This window comes from Ooceraea biroi, chromosome 4 (genome assembly GCF_003672135.1).
Source record: "Ooceraea biroi isolate clonal line C1 chromosome 4, Obir_v5.4, whole genome shotgun sequence".
NCBI lineage: Eukaryota > Metazoa > Arthropoda > Insecta > Hymenoptera > Formicidae > Ooceraea > Ooceraea biroi.
This window is the reverse complement of record NC_039509.1, coordinates 11,622,484-11,638,651: the sequence shown is the minus strand read 5'-3', so window position 1 is coordinate 11,638,651 and position 16,168 is coordinate 11,622,484. Positions and strand designations below refer to the sequence as shown.

The 16,168-nt window shown below is 41.6% G+C and overlaps 1 protein-coding gene across 1 annotated transcript in view; it reads left to right on the top strand.

The window, feature by feature from the left end:
- The window catches only part of LOC105275903, a 127,926-nt gene that overhangs the window by 20,256 nt on the left and 91,502 nt on the right, over positions 1–16,168 (top strand). The window contains exon 2 of the mRNA XM_011333108.3: positions 11,975–12,173. The gene's annotated coding sequence lies outside the window, so the exon portion shown is untranslated. The remainder of the gene's footprint in view (positions 1–11,974; positions 12,174–16,168) is intronic.

Below are 16,168 nucleotides of genomic sequence, written 5' to 3'. Positions count from 1 at the left end.
TTCACGTTAAATGTACGAGGAGAATACAAATATGCACACGTAACGTTTCATATTTGCGCAACCAAGATCGTCGCGGAAATCAGTCACAGAGACACATTACGCGACTTAGACTTAATCTTAGACTTTGACTGCCATCCGAAAGCAACACGCTCGCTGAGCCCAACTGAGTGAGTTGACAGTCATCGTGTTACACGCAGATTATTAAGATTGTTCCTAAGTCATTGCGCTAAGAAAAAATCAAGCGCCTAAAGACGCGCTAATAATAAAAGCGAGCGATTACCACTGATCCATACGCATCCATGAGCATCCATACGCCAATCGTACATGGCGATCATTTTCGTCAAGGGTGCCTATAGGCGTCGGTATCAGTCAAAGAGTTAATCGGCGCGATTGCACGGATCTGTTGCAGAAAATTTCACGCAGATACGAGACGGTAATCCAGAGTTAAGCAGGTCGCGTGCGCGTCTCGAGTACGCGTTCTCTCGAGAGCTTTTCGAGCTTGAGGGAGGGTGGAAGATCCGACGAGTCGATATGGACGGCTAAGTCGTAGTTCAAGTTATTGATTATCCCTGCATCCGATGCACCCCTGGCTTGCCGCAGGTAAACCGGGCTCACGGCGTTACTCGCGTTTCGCGCTGCTTCCTCGCCCCGGATTTTTCGTCGTGTCGAAGCGAGACACGGAAACGCGGACCACTTTACGAGCCGCTTTATGACTCCTCTTGGCCTCGTTACTCCATCCATCTGGCAATTTTTATTTTTCTCCCCGGGGCCGTTTTTATCTGTCCGGGAAATGAGAAGACGGGCATGCTCCGCGTAGGAATTGCGTTGCATCGAGGTGCGAAGTCTTTCTGCACGATATCGCGCGATGGATGTGGAATGCATATGTAACCTGTATAGGGTGAAATGTACTACAGTTTTTATTTTTTATTATATTTTTATTCGTGATAGTATATTATAATGTAAATTGTTTAAGTAGTGGGGCGCAGGATACGTGATCATTTTTCTAATATCAAATACATTAAAGATATTAAGAAATTGTGCACAATCTATAAATAGAATCGTTTAATTATTAAAATTGATTGTTAATGGTTCCACTTGGTCTATGCAGACGCGACCAGCACTTGCACATTTCCACAGTCATGAATATGATGACATTTGATGTCACGTGAGAGGGTGCTATAACGTTCGACCGTTCTCGCCGCGTGAGTTGGTCAGCTCGGTCGACTTGCTTGCTTTTTGACGCAACGTACGGCAGGCAATGTGCGAAATGAAAAATGCAAAAGCCGTGTGGGACGCGACGACAAACGCTGTTACGTGTGTACTAAGCTGCGCTTCAAACTTTGATATTTACCAGTATAGTATCGGCCTCTCTCTAAAATTAATGCGAACGCCATGATGCATGTGCATGCTTGTGTTTACGTGTCACGGTTAATAAAAATAATTGGAACTGTAAAACGACTGTCCTCCGTGCTTTCGCAAATGACAATTAATCCAATTAACTCGTACTCGTAATTCGCGAAATCACGATGTACAACGTCATTACATTTTTTCACGGATGACAGGAATAATCCCATAACACGGAGTAAGTTGCGCAATTACAAGTCGGCAGCGAGATCTCTCTAGATATTTCGCGGCGCACGTGGCATGCCATGTTTCATGAAAACGAAACTTATCAATGGGACACCACAAAAGAGAGCAGCCTGCTGACGTGCAGTTTTTGGTTTCGTGAAATGCGGGGCGTATTGATCCAGCATGCGATGGACACGTCGTGTACATTCCGCCGTTGCGGCCCTTCATCGATCCGTTGTCTTTCTAGCCGAGTCCCGGCCTTCTGTCTTCTCGCTTTCTCGCTCCCCGTCGTGTGCCGGCGTGGCTTAAGGCGCTTAATGAACGAATGATAATTAAAATTTGTTTTCTCGCGGGACAATAAATGACGACGACGACGCGGCGACGCGTCGCCGCGCGAGCGCGTTCCTTCCGTGTCGAACTCTTGCTCTGTTCGTCCTATTTACAATTTCTGCGATATATCACGATATCGCAAGCGCGTTCGTCGATCGTCGGATCGTATTTACGCCAACGGAACCTTATTACGGTATATCTCGGTCGGGTGCCGGTAGCTATGATCGCGAGTTATCGCAAGCCGGGAGGGAAGCGTATCGTGATCCTATAAACTGGAATTTGTCGGAATTATGAGTTGCGCATCTTGGAGAAAGAAGTCACGTATATCCGCCAAGAGAATTTAAAGAAAAACAAAATAGATTTGAGCTTTATTGGGTTGTGTATTTTCTGCGTTTATGCATATTTAACGAAATAAACAAAATATTATAAAGAAAATACCGGCTCTTAGAATGATGTGTTTAGAGTAAAGCTTCTTGCAACTTCTGCTTTAAAAAAGTGCAAAAATATAGTCTTATATCGTTGTAAGTGCAGAGAGAGAGATGTATATTTAGTTTTAGAATATACGTGTAGGTATAAAGATTTTTTGCGAAAAAGCAACAGGAAATTTCATAAGTACATATTTGTTAAACTGATACGTTTTTAATAACTTGCGCTGAGAAATAAATTTCCCTTTAACGATGGAACAGTATAGTAGGTACCAAAATAACCAATAAACAACAAAATAAGAATACGTAACGTGCACTTTATAAATAATGAACTAAAAGTTACGTTTTTTTACAAACGATAGAACCGATATTGCGCAATCGCACAATCAGAATTGCATAAATAAAATTTACTTTATTCCATTATTGCGTTCGCTAGACAATCAAATTAATTATATTTCCTAAACACAGTCGAATTAATTGTGAAAGCGAATAGTAAATATTGAAACACAAATTGGGTGCATATGTGACCAAATATACGTATAATATATATATCTATATACATAGACGAACGCACACATTTGATAAGTTGCTTCTATCAAATACGGTAGATTAAACCGGCGTAAATTAGACCCCCGAGCGTGTAAACGTTGAAATGTTTCTCTAATAAATAGTCGATGCTGGCAATGACGCTCTGATAATCGCGTACGTAATGATCCATTAAATTTTGATAGGGTCGACCCGAATCTGCTTGCAGTCGAATGGAGATTTCATATCGTTAGATGAGTTGTTTATTAGAATTAATTAGTGGAAGCGCGATTCTATAATCGATATCGACAACAACAATGCATGTTAATAACGGATTGTGTTATCTCGATATATTGTAGTTTCTATGGGACTTGAAATTACATTTTAATATCGCTATAATAAAATGCGGCGTAACTTTGTTATGAAAGCCAATCCATAATTTTATTTTTACCAGGGAAAACCAGGTGGAAAATTAGTTTCTTAATTGATAGAGCTATAAAATAATTCATGCATATTGTCATGAGAATATAATCATCAGCAAGCGTCGTGTTACTTTATTTTGCAAACACTGTTCAGATTTAATTTTTAATTATATGCAAAAACCTCATGGTTAATGAACATTAGAGTCAAGTATTATACTTTCTTTCTCTCTCCCTTTCTCCTCCCCCCCTCTCTCTCTCTTTTTTCTCGATCGAAGTTTTGCACTTTACGAGCAATAACGAAGTGCTTACGTTGGGGAGAAATAACTTTCCCATTTTCTGAGATACCTTTTGTTTCCCTTGGCTGCAAATCGATGCAGAGGCAGATAAGGATACGACGACCAAACGACAGTCCGGGAGAAAAATGTCACGGTAGCTAAATATATCGTGTTGCTTGAACAGGAACTCGAAACGAAAAGTGTGCTGCATTCGTTTGCGTCGAGAACAGAGATGGTATATTCTTCATTCACGTTCCTTCTCTTTCAACAATAAGGTACTTCCTTTTCGTGTACACGATTTGAAACGAACAAGTCAGTTAAGATCGATTTACGTTCGCAACGTGAGCAGCGAGTTTCTATCGCACGCTGATAAATCTATGAAGAATGTGGCAGAATATTTTTGCGCGAAGGAATATCGAGCGTTCTTTAAGCTCAACACGTTCAACGTGACCTTCGAGATCGAAGCGACGGATGTAATTATCGAATTGCGATATTGGAAACGGAGCTCATTGCTTCCAGTAAGCAAAGCAAGGCGCTCGTAAGGTGCTTCGCGAAGTTTCCGTTTGATAGCTAATTACTTGCCTCGGATGCTAACAAGTTATCTTTAGCACTCTTGTTTCGCCACGTAAACTTCATTCCTTAGCGCTACGTGCAATATTAACGAGAGATGTTGCGCGAAATTTAAGCGCATCCGATGATACTTTCACGATAGCCTTTAGCTGACACTTTTGCTGTGACTTTACTTTATACAAATCTAAATGAAACAAATAGCGAAAATATTTCTCTTTCTCAACTCAACAAATTTCTGAAATCCAGAATTTAGGACAAAAATCATCACATGCAGACCTTATTAGGCATTAAAATATAAAAATTAAATTCACCATGCAAAGATTTCTATAGAATTTTATTTTTACAGAATTCTACAAAATTATTCGTATTTTATTTCGTATAACTGAATATTCCGTAAGGCAATTCTGATGCATATAACGTTGATGACATTGTCCGTTCATATCGCTATACGTTTTTCTGTGTCGTGAATGTTTTTATGGGATCATCCCGCTGTGTCTCGCGGGAAAGATCGACGTTACGTCTTCGTTCCTCCGGCATTTGGGAAATAAGAATGGATGGTTTTTTCATCTTCTTCTGTTTTTTCCTTTCGTATAATGATTCCGCGGCGTATAAAGGAATCTGATTTTCCCGTCTACGAGCGTTGCAACTTTTCCGCTGGTTTTTCTCAATAGCACAACGAGAGAGTGATCGTGCTTTCCTTCGCCCGCTCTCGACCCCGCCAATTATTCTCGACCCAGCTCACTCCATCTTCGGCGCGACCAAGGCGGCCTTTGATTTTTACGAAACGTACAACTCGCGCGAAGATAAGGAATTTTCCGTCGCGCGTACACATGCCGCACTCTAGGCACCGCCGCTTTGAGGCGCTCGCAATATCGTTTGCTTCAGTGACTCGCTCGCAACGATTTACGAGGCTCTTCGTGCAAGCTGAGGAAACGGGAATCGATAATAGGATTACTTTCTTCCAGGATATTGAGTCCATTTTTCTCCGGCAAAAATTTCGAAGATTTTGTTACGGTTTTATTCTATCGTCTTTTATTGGCCGGATCGCTAAGGTTGCCTTGGGAAAGGTAATTGAGACGAAGCTCTATCACCGGATCTATCTAATTATGAGACAAATAAGGAAACACGAAAATTTGAACCGAGTTTTGGATACGTAGCCATATCAGGAACTTTTCTAAAATTGTAAGACTTAATGGTTTAATCAAATTGTTTATTTCTTGAATATTCGAGATTCTAGCTTGAAAAAGCCGTATATCGGATATCGATGCGGATGTATTAATATCTCTCCAAGCGGATTAATTAGTATTTGTTCGATCAATAATGTTAAATCGTGCTGGCTGTTATGTTTGGTTGGATCCTCCTCTTGTACGAGGCATAGTGCCAGGTGATTTCCTGTGGATCTGTCCGTGGCTTCCGCGAAGCGCTTTAATGATGGTCAGCATTGGCAGTCGTCAATTTGTTTGTTCGCGGCGATCAATCTAATCGTTTCGCGAATGTAACGCGGAAACGGTCGCCGCAGGTCCTATCGCAGTGAGTCAATTAAATTTCGAGTGGCCGCCTCTTACGACTTCCTGCGGGCTTAATTGTCTCGTTGCTCGTTCCGCGATTACTACCGGCCGATACGTAGATCGGACGTTTTATTCGGCACGAAGGTCGGACTCCCGGACGATAATTACCTCTGCCCGATGCAGATCGTGATCGATACGTTATAACACACATGTACGTGCGACGCAATTCAAGTCCAGCGACGCAACCGCCTCTTCTCGACCGCCGCGATCGATTGGCTTTAGCATCGCTCGTCGTGCGTCGATGATAATCGCCTTTGTGAGAATTTATCGCGGGTCCAAGTTACTTTTCACCCTCGTTAGATCACTTTCACATTGCTAAGATATTTTTACGGAGCGTTACAGGGTGCAGTCACCGTATTTTCTTCAAACTATATAAATTCATCGCGATAACGCAAAATTCAGCCGTTTTTCGTACGAGATCTTTAAGAGGATGTACTTTCATGGACGAAATTCTATATGAATAATTCTCAAGGAAAAAGGTCGCGTAATCGAGAAAAATACGTCGCATGCCGCTTCTACTTTCCATCGTTCGGGTCTTTGTGATAAAGTCTCTTTGGAAATTTCTCAACGTGTGTATATGGGTAAAGAATACAGACATGAATAAAGTTCATCAATCTAAAATAGAGCTGCCGATCCTCGGCACTGTGTCCCTTGCGTACATTTTCGCGTGGCTTCATCGTGCTGTCGTTACACCTTTTCGGATGAGCAGGCCCAGCTGAATGTAAATCGCCCTCGCGTGATTTTCTCTCGATCTTTACGGCGTCTTCCATCGGGAAAGCGCCGCCAATTTATCACCATCATCTCGGGCGTCACTGTCGTCGAGTGTCATCGTTAGTGTCATCGGCGTCGGAAACGCGACCGATATTCGCGTGCGAAAAGTTGCAGCTGTTCGCCGCGCCAGGAGAAACGTACAAATCGCTTCTCCGTCGTCGTGCGCGACGGCAGACAGTCGATTCATATCTCCGCTTCTTTTGTTGCTTTCGCAGTTTGCGAATATCTCGTGAAAATATTTTCGCGTGTTTTTCTTCCGTCATCGAGGAAATGCTGGTTTCGGCTACTTGGAGGAAGGCGCAGATTTTCTCCCCGAGCTGGACGTATTATCGGAGAATTGTAAGCCGAGTCTGCCGGAAGGAAGAAGACTCATCCTAAGAATACAAATTGAGTGGGACTATGCTTATCTTGAATCATATAACACCGATATCCTTGAGAAAAATATAGTATTGAATTTCATATAAAAAAGCTATTTTTAGCTACTAAATGACGATCTCGTTGCATCATTACTTATCTTAAATTACATTATCAAGGTCCCGGCACGTTAAAATAATTCGCGTTTAAAGACTCGGTTTAAGAATTCTTTGAAAAACGGCGCATTTCGTATTCCATTACTTTTTGATCGCTCCGCGTGGCAACAAACATAAATAATCCACTATGGTGAATTTGTTCTCCACTTTACTGCTCAAGTTGAATACTTCATTAAAGTTTTGCGAAACGTTACGCGCAACATTCAGCGCGACTCAGGATCGAATGAAGATTTTGTCTTCGATCAATTCTGGAGCTTCTTCTTTTACGACAATGTCAACGAAGTACCGTCCACGTAAAGCGTAAATATTTGATGCTCCACCCTCTTGCGCGTACCGTTTTCCCTTCGACTCCGTGATTTCCCATTTCTGTTATCCTCCGTACCGTTGATCTTAGTCATCCCATCGTTCGATCTCACCGGAGACACCGGAGCTCCCGGCTAGGAGACTCGATCGCGCACTTACAGAACTGTCAGGATCTTTTGCCCCCAACTGAAAGCCCTACTAACGGTTCCCTATATTTCGCTCCGGCATCTTGGGTCAAGTGTCGATTTCCGATAGTTTCGAGCTGGACCAAGGAACATCCATGCAACTCCATTTAATTCGCTCGTTGCACCAATAACCTATTAAAAGTTTATTGAATTTTGATCAGGGACAATTCTCTGAAAACGCTCGTTAGTATTATTCCGCAAAAATGTTATTGAAAGTTTAGAAGCTCATACCCCAAGCTTGTGAGTTTCAACTGTTTTCTCCCAACAAGTTTTCTCTTAACAAGCGCGCTCGCGTGAATATATTGTAAAACTTTAAATTTTAATAAAGCAAACTCTGCTCAGAACTTAAATATGACTTATTTACGATATCAACTTCGCAAATGCAGGATTAATAAACAGTTTAACACGCGCTCCATGGTACGCAAAAGTCAGTATGCGCATCCTATGCATTTCCAAGATCTTCGAATTGGTTTATCCAAAAACATTCGCAATATTCCCGAAGAGTTCATGACGCAGTAGCATATCGGCAAGAAATGCGGTTTTAGGATTCAGGCAGAGTTCAGATTCATCAAATTCTATCTTTTTCCTCGCTTGATGCCCGCGATCTCTATGAGAATTGGAATGAAAGCGAGCAAGAACGAGTGCAAAGTACAGCAAGGAAGTTCACGAACATATCACGAGAAAGACGTATAAGATGTCCTTGATCGTCTCCCGGTCGTCAAGGCGAGCGGAAAGCGAACGTAATTGTCATTGAAGTGAGAGTCGGCCGTGCAAGGTGCGCGAGCGAATGCGCACGATGATTCATTTATGAGAGGCGCATGAATAAACGATCGATGTGTGAGGTAAGTCATTCATTTGCTGAACGAGTTTACAATGACGATACGCGAGAGAAAAGTTGCGTTTGCGCTATCTCGAGGTTGGTGTAATGAAACCTATAGGTTTCGTTGATAGGGTAGCAGAGAACGGTCACGGTATTGCGTATTACCAGAGTCCATAGAGTCCGCCGAAGCCCTTCAAACACGACGTGAAATGCTTGATGCGGATGCAGCATGAAACTCGATACTCCATATGTATGGAATAATATATCAGAGATGATATCATATAAGATTTGCGTAAATTCTCTGTGTTATCTGCAAAAAGAACGTTTGCTACCTGACCTGAAATCAGAGAGCTCCGATATCGAATCGATCGTCGAAAGGGTTAAATTCTTCCGAGTGTGGAGATGCGAGCAGGTATGATACGTAATACATTGTAACGTGATACATTGTAATATGTATTATATTATAAATATGGCGCGTTACAGTTAGGCGCGGGAAAATGTGATTCGCTTAATCCTATTTTTTGTTTGCTTTTTCCTATTTTTCGATTGCCGATGTTTAACTCGTTGATACAGCTGCGTGAAAAATTGGGCTATTCCGAGAAGAGATTTGAGGACGCGAAAATACAGATGTTACGCGTACAATGACAAAGGAATTCGGAGGTAGGTTTCGCTGGGAATCCTCGGCATCTTCCGGCGCTAGGCTTTACTCTCATGCGAGAATTCCGCTTGTACGTGCCATGAAGCCTTATGAGTGCGTTCTCCGGGGTACACGGGGTGCTCGTGAAAACTAGACCGGGCACACTCGTTGCCTGATCGGAATTGAATCTGAATGAACATTTGAATATAAGTGTCGAGCAGAGTCATAAAAATTTTTGTCATAGAAATAGTTCTCTATCGCTCGTATATCTCCTCACTTTCTCCTTCTTTTCCTCTCTCTTTCTCGCCTTCTCTTTCGAGTTTTCTTCATATCTGATCGATCGATCTCGTTCGAGCGATTGCATTCAGACCATTCATTCTCCAGCACGATTCCCAAGAGATATTGCTCGCGATAAGCAAGGAATGATTAATAATTATGTCGTCATCGATCATGCCCGCGAGATCGTATCTCATACCGATCTAAGTATATTGAATTTCGAATTCCGCGTAATTTTTCAACACTTCATTTATCCTGTTGGCCTTCTCGCTCCTAAATTCCTTCCACATGTTTATTGATTTTCTTTTATACGTTTCTTTCACGTGCCTCGTAATATTTCTCATAATACGGTGTGGCATATATTAATCCTGATGGCTTGAAAAATAAGATAAAAAGAATTTCATACAGCAAAACCACGAGAATAATTTTAAGAGAAATAGATTTCCGAGGGAGAGTTATTTCGTACATGTATATTAGAAACGTCGCGAGTTGTACGGTGGGCGGATAATTTCAAGAGAGGTGGCTTTCTGATGAAGAGATACTTGGTACGTGAGATCGCGGTCGCACACACGCACAGGAAAATGACGAATATTTGGGCAAGCAATGAACATTACACGCGGCGGACGTGAAGGTATAGCACGAGTTAATGGTAGCTGATGACCGAGAGGGAAACGATAAAAGCGTACAATTAAATGTGTAAGTCGAAGGAAGCCCTTATCAGGAGGCTACTGCGTAATGTCCTCGCCGCTCTCAATCCGCAGTATGCACGACGCTTCCTAATATCCTCTACGGTTGCGATATGCAAACGTAGCCCACATTCGGCGGTACGTAAATATTTATCGTCCCGGATCCTACATAGTTTGCAAACTTAATGAACTGCCGTGCTAATCTAGTCCCGGCATAATGAAAACCCGTTTCGCAGTCATTGTTCTGCCATGAAACTTATTAGTGCGGCGAATTAACGTCGTTGTTACTCGAGGATGGTGCAGGAGCGTCATTGCGGTTATACTATGCGAGCGAGAGAACAAGAGAGATAAATAAATTGTTGTAATTTGGTGATGTCGTGGAGCCACTTTGGTGAGTAGTATCGTTATTGCTACGTGTGTGTTCTGAAGTCAAGTTGACTTCAATTGGACTTCATCGTGGCGACGGTTTAGTCTATATCTAGACTAGGTTTGGTCTTTCCTCGAGTTTAATTTTGAGGCTCGCGAACCCGCGTTAAAGAACAATTTCGCAAGCAGTTCGCCACGTGAAAATTTACTTCAAGTTTATGCCGGTACCTGTACGGTAAAACGGATGTCCGGTAATTTCGTTGGCATTAAATAAGCGCACGATAAAGGCGACGTAAAATGACGACGAGCTCTGCGTTGTGGAGATACGACGTTTAATTTGGTGTCAATTTTACAACGACGCGCAGCCGCAGGGCGGATGACAGTATCGATGACGCGGCGATTTTAATCGTTTGCTTTACGAGCTCATAAAATATGACATTAACTTCTATTCTCGACGCTAAATAACGCCGAGAAGCCGCTGTTGGCTTCTCGCCGGTCGTGTTGGTGTTCTCCTGCCGCCGGTTATGTAACTGGGCAGCTTGACAAAGTTAGTGCAGAAGCATCCCGCACAGAGTTCAGCCCGAGAAATTGAAATTGCACTGTGCGCTTATATGGGTGCATAGCGGTGTATAACAGAAACAAAGATGAGAAAATAAAATACAATGAAAAAATATAAAATCAAGAAGCAATTTTTATCTGTTTTTTCTCTTTTAGAAAAATGTATGAATATATTATCTGTATGATTTATCTGTGTAATTGTGTAATACGTACATACAATATTTTTTATTTACGGAGATCATTAATTTTATAGATTGCGTCTATTTCGAGGCTTATCGTTAAAAGCACAAACATTTTATATTCCTATCTAGCTTTCAATCTAATAATAATGAAGCACTATCAGCTTTGCTTCGACTAAAACATTATCAATTCTGCATCGAGCAAAATAATTTGTACTCTATGATTGAAAGCAAAAAGATAAATATCGTCTCCACATAAACCTCTATAAAGTTCTACGCACACATACACGAATAAATTTCACAAAACGTCCCTTCTCTCTATTCTCATTCCAAGATACTAGATAACAGTTATTTGCCTTCACTTATCTGTCGAATTAATCAACTGAAATTAAACAAGGGTACAATTTGTTACTTTCTCGTTATAAATGGAAAGTCATTGATGAAACAATTCCCCCTCGTCCAGAATCGTCCTCGCGAAATCTGCTTGATCCGAGCAGAAGGCGCCGATGTTGAGTCACTTGAGAGTGATACGAAAGCGGAAGATCGACTCTCGAGTGCCGACTTGGCACGCTTCCCATCTCGTTGAAGAACGGAGACTGTACCGCGGGTGGTCCTCTTAATTAACGTGTTTCGTCGCGCACTTGGATACGCGCGGAAGACTACGTGACGACGTTCAACAAATCTGTGTGCATCCGTCCTCTTAGATGTCGCGTCAAGTCGATGTGTTTGCAGCTTAATTTCCGTCATTTCGCTCGCATCGACCGCGAATGGAAGCTTCCACGACCGTGGTTGCGGATTGTCGCTGACCTAGTGGACAAATAAAATCCATCTGACGTAACCGCCTTATCAAGACTGGCATTGTACTCAAGACATGCATTTTTCTTTGTCACTACACAAATACGGAAATAAGTAACTCGATTCCTGAAGTGTTCCATAATCTAATCTAATCTAATCTTCGATTGCTATTGTCTTGTTTCAGATCGACGTGTCGTAAGCAGCCATGGCCTTTGTTTTCGTGAGAAAAGACAGTTTCCGTGGCGCTTGAACTGAACGTCTTTGGATTCGCGCGAGGATTACCAATCTCGGAACTTTTTTCGGGGAGAAAAAACCAAGCGAGAAGCATTCGAAGGAGAGTCACGTACAAACTCGACGAAATTAACGGCGGAAACAAACGTAAGGTAAGCTTCCTACGTTATTAATAACGCTCTATAGATCCGAGTGCGACACGTAAACGTAGGCGTCGCGTGCAGGATAATTAAAAGTGCTAGGGCAACTAGGGCAAGTGTGACATCGTGGTATTTCCCAACGATAAAACTCACCTTCCTTACCTTCCTCATTTCTTCAACTTTGAGTAATAAGCGAGTAATTTACAACTGAGGACAGAAAATATCCTCGCGCGACTTTCTCGGGATAATTTTAGCATGAAAAGAAAAAAGTAGCCACTTTATAGGAGGAATAAAGAATAATTCGGACAAATACGAGCATTTAATTTTAAAGAGAATTCAATCCGGTTAAATAATAATCCGTAACGGGGAGATTTTTTTATCGCTCGTTATCCCCAGCCAGTCCGCGGGATGAGTCCGTTCGCGCTTGAAGTGGCCTCTTAGGTCTCTCGGTTATCCCGGGTATCCACGGTTCGTTCCACCATAATGGACCGCTTCTGCAGGATTGCACCCGCGGGATTTATACGGGGTGGCGCGCGCGCAGCACATTCCGGTACATTCTGGTACTTACCACTTTCCTTAGATCCTCGTGGAAGTGCTGTCGAGCTAAATGGAGAGCTCTCCGGTGATCTAAAAATAGTTTCCATCCGGCGGAAAATGTGCTTCATGCACCTTCTACAAAGGACACGGCGAGATCCTTCGTCGGCTCGTCGCAGCAATCGCGCTGGAAAGACGCGCGAAAAATGTGCCGACATGCTTGCATCGTCGTGATCGATGAAGAGTTGCGGAAAGAAAGGATTCGTTGGTGAACATAAGGTGAATTGATAAATTAGGATGGATCTTGATGCGACCGAAATCGGATGATTAATCTCTCCACGGATTTATCACTGTGTTAAAATATAACACGAAATGTGTTTGATTATTCCTGGATAATATTAATAATCTCTGCTTAAGGGGTAATTAATTTTACTAGATAATTATATTTATTATATGGGAATTTGAACTAACAAAATGATAATATCTTCTGCTTAATTGCAGAATATTTTATTTATTGGCTCCTACAAAATTGCACATTCGGGTTCCTTGTTCTTTTTGCTTTTCTGATACTTCGTGATACCGATAGTAACGTTACGTGTCATGTTATTTAATACACAAGTTATCTCGCGATCTATATCTATATCTATATTATTTATTTCTGACATTTATAAAATGTATGTCGCGTACACATACAAAAGCCATCTCAAACTACCGACATTTTTCCTTCAGCTGCAAGTAGCTCAAGTTGAAAATCGAGATCGAGATACGTATAAATAGTGCTCATGACGAAACAATTAAGAGTCTCGGTTGAGAACGCCTTTCAATGTTAAAGAAAAATAGCCCTTTGACATTTAGCGCCCGCGAAATTTTCTGCCATCAATTATGCTGTCGTTCGCTAAAATGGAACGGATTCGTCCTACTTGACAGCCGGCGATGTAAAAATGTCCTGCAGGGCTTTCCCTGCGTTAATTGATACCTGGCTGCCGTCAGGTAATGGATCCAATTTCTCATTAACGCGTTCGGAAGGGAAGACTGCGAGATGACTCTTTGCTGACAATCTGTCGATTCATTACTGGCGTTCTTTTGTTATGTTCGTGATCTTTCGGCTGCGTTACTCATTCTTTCTCTTCATTGCCTGCTATGTGCAAGAGTGTATGTAGAATTCTCGCTCGCAAATTCAAGGCACTTTTGCATTTCCTTCTTTTTCTCTCTTATCAGAGGCAACGAAGCGCGCGAGGAAAGATAATATTCCTTTCACGTTACGGAAACTGTTGCCTTTCAGTGGATCATTTTTCCTGGCGAAAATTGAAGTTTCATCTTTATCCTCTTACTTCCACTGCAGTCGTGTGTGCTGTTTATATACCTAGATTTAATCAAATGTTTGAAATTAATTATAATAAATTTATTTCCGCCAACGCGCGGAGTGCCAATACAGGTTACGTGTTGTATTTTGTATTTCTTCGAACGTTCTTTTGGGCAAACTTCGTCTATTCTGAACTTACGGCTTTGCTCGCAATTGCTCGCGTACTTGCTCCGTCTTGTACCTATATATTGTACATACATAGAACATACAGTTGCAGTACACGTATACATGTATACGTGATACATGGCAACGCAGGTCTTCTTTTGAGAGTTCACCATGATGGTTTCTTCTCCTCTGTGGCTTTATCCATTTGGATCCGCGGTTTCGTTCTGAGTTATAATACGTAAAGCTCCGTGCATTATATACGGTATATCGGTTGCTTTACCGTAGTAGGTATCCGCTTGATCCGATTGATGCAAGTAAATTGGACAATCGCAATTTCCTGAGAACTCACGAGATTTATACGTTATCTGTCGTGAAATTGATTCCTGAGATGACTGAGATGGTGAGCAGTGAATGATGAAATCGATTGCTCATCGGTGTTATGTAAGTAAACAGAAAAACAATTATAACTATTTTTATATAAATATGAATGCAATATCGCTGAAAGTTGCTAATGCTCTCTTTAGACATTCTATGTTAACTTTCTTTCTTTCTCTAGTTTAGAAGAAAATATATATAATATTTCTCTAAACTATTTTCACACATCATCTAACGTATATCAAATAATTTCTGGAAAAAAGGATATTACTGAGAGAGAATAAATTCCTGAATTTTATTCTTTGAAGGATCGTAAAAAACTCACAATAACGTAGCAGCAATAATCGTATTACTACAAAGGTTTTATTTTCGAGATCGTAGAAATGTGCTCCCCACGATATGGAAACGCTCGTAAAATTTCGATTTCGCAATCAGACGTAAATTTATTTAATCAGCTTTATCTAATATAACACATTGCTTTAATCCGATTTGCGAGCGCAATCTAAAATTGTTTAGAACGTTTGTACTGTTCTCTGTATACTGTTCCGAGTCCAGATTGCGATTCTTGTTAACCATTCCAATTATTGCACATCGTCCCTTTGGATTATCCGACTGTGTTTGAATCTTCATGAGTTTGCATCGTGTAATCTCGCAGCCGCGAATTGTCCCGCACAGCAATGCAGTAGCGCGTTTACGTTAAGAGCGACGTTAAACAATCGTCAAGGCAATTCGTGCGATACGTACATGCAAATGAGAAGCGCATACTGTGCTGTTCATGGGCAAATAAGTATGCGATTAAGGTAGCCAGCGCGAGGGAAATGTTCGGACGGCGTCGCATCGTGAAACTCCGCTTGTTCCGTTCGCGTCTTGAATATCAAATTGATATCATCATTGGACTCGAGTCGATCTGACATAATTTCGCCGATTATTCACTCGTGTTCGCGTCGCGCGGCACTCGCGAATCTCGGAGCTCGATGGTCTTTTTTAGAAAAAGACCGCAATTAAATTAAAATTTCACATAGTCGAGTTCTTTTCAGTCGAGAGTTTCTTTCAAATGAATTTGATTCGTAAGTGCAGTTTTATCGCCGGCCCGAATCTCAGCAGTGCAGCTTTGAAAAGGTACACATAGTTTTAATAACATGAAAAAAAGCTTATTTAATTAAATAGCACTGTGTGTTTATCCGTCGGTGCGACATGCGATTCGTGGGGTTCTTCAGGTAATGAAATACTAATTGCGAAATTAAAGCGGTACAAAGTTTCGATGAGAGTATTCGGATATTAAATCTGATCCGTTTATTGTCCATCGTACTCACTGCATTCATTACGCGCGGGTCACGGGTAGAAGAAACTTTTTCGTATCATATCGAGAATATTGTGCTGATTTTTCTCGCCGAGTTTCCCCTTGCACAAACTCAATTATCTCTCTGCTAATAATTTCGACCGGCAGGTGGGAGTGAATATAAAGCAGAGCGTTATTTCTTCATCCTACCGCCAACAATACCGTCTCGTTTAACGAAAATGACTTCTCTTCTTTATTCATGAACCTTAACGCTATATTAAGCGCCTAGATAATATTAGAACTTCACATTCAAACAAGCGTACGGCAATGAACGCCGTTGAATAAATATCG